The sequence below is a fragment of the Protobothrops mucrosquamatus genome, unplaced genomic scaffold (assembly GCF_001527695.2).
Source record: "Protobothrops mucrosquamatus isolate PMUCROS unplaced genomic scaffold, P.Mucros_1.0 scaffold4427, whole genome shotgun sequence".
Taxonomy (NCBI): Eukaryota; Metazoa; Chordata; class Lepidosauria; order Squamata; family Viperidae; genus Protobothrops; species Protobothrops mucrosquamatus.
The window spans coordinates 66563-68316 of NW_015390339.1; positions in this window are offsets into that span (position 1 = coordinate 66563).

Genomic DNA, 1754 nt, shown 5'->3' on the forward strand with positions numbered 1-1754 from the left:
GCTGGCTCAGGAATTCTGGGAGTTGAAGTCCACCAGTCATGAAGGGGCCATAGTTCCCCCATGCTGGCTCAGGAATTCTGGGAGTTGAAGTCCACCAGTCATGAAGGGGCCATAATTCCCCCATGCTGGCTGAGGAATTCTGGGAGTTGAAGTCCACCAGTCACGAAGGGGCCATAGTTCCCCCATGCTGGCTCAGGAATTCTGGGAGTTGAAGTCCACCAGTCATAACAGAGCCAAGATTGCCTACATCTGAACTAGACATACCCAATTCCTGCAACCGTTCTTCCTGTGTTTTAGCCTCCTAATCTTCTTCGTTGCTCTTCTCTGCACCCTTTCCGGAGTCTTAACTCAGTTGGATCAGCCGTTGGGCTCTTTCGGTAATAAATCAGGGTTTGCAAGAATTTTCTGACTGCTGTCTCCCGCCCTTGTCTGGGATCGAAACTGAAGCAGAGTCCGCTTCGGGGTAGGCCTGGCTGCGAGGCTGCAGAGGTTCAGGATTTTGGGTACGGCTGCCAAGAAACTTACCTGGACAAACTCATGAAGTCATCGGGAGCCGAGCTGGAGGCAGCTCCACTTTGTGCAGAGTTACTCATCGTCAAGAAACGTGGAGCAAATGAAATTTCCTTCCGGGCGATCCTGCAAGGAAGGTTCCTTACACCCAGGCAGTTTTCCCAAACTTTCACAAATGTTCAGACTCTAGAAAGAGTACAGAGAAGAGCAACAAAGAGGATCAGGGGACTGGAGGCTAAAATATATGAAGAACGGTTGCTGGAATTGGGGATGTCTAGTTTAATGAGGAGAAGGATGAGGGGGGACATGATAGCAGCCTTCCAGTATCTCAGGGGCTGCCCCAAAGAAGAGGGAGTCAAGCTATTCTCCAAAGCGCCTGAAGGCAGGACAAGAAGCAACGGGTGGAAACAAATCAAGGAGAGAAGCAATCTGGAACTAAGGAGAAACTTAGTTAGAACAATTAACCAGTGGAACCACCTGCCTCCAGAAGCGGTGAATGCTCCAACACTGGAAGTTTTTAAGAAGAGACTGGACAGCCATTTGTCTGAAATGGTGTAGGGTTCCTGCCTGAGCAGGGGGTTGGACTAGATGACCTCCAATGTCCCTTCCAACTTTTTTTATTGTTATTATTAAAGGTTGTGGGTGCCTAGGAACCCACAACTCAGGAAGGAGACTGTCATGCGCAGAAACATGTGCGAGCATGATGAAAAGAAGGACCAGGGGGTGACATGATAGTGTTCCAGTATCTGAGGGGCTGCCCCAAAGAAGAGGGAGTCAAGCTTTTCTCCAAAGCGCCTGAAGGCAGGACAAGAAGCAACAGATGGAAACTAATCAAGGAGAGAAGCAACCTAGAACTAAGAAGAAACTTCCTGACAGTTAGAACAATTAACCAGTGGAACTCCTTGCCTCCAGAAGCGGTGAATGCTCCAACACTGGGAGTTTTTAAGAAGAGACTGGACAGCCATTTGTCCGAAATGGTATAGGGTTTCCTGCCTGAGCAGGGGGTTGGACTAGATGACCTCCAAGGTCCCTTCCAACTTTATTATTATTATTGTTGTTGTTATTGTTATTATTATTATTATTATTATTATTATTATTATTATTATTATTATTATTATTATTATTATTATTATTATTATTATTATTATTATTATTATTATTATTATTAACAACCTGCCTCCAGAAGCGGTGAATGCTCCAACACTGGAAGTTTTTAAGAAGAGACTGGACAGCCATTTGTCTGA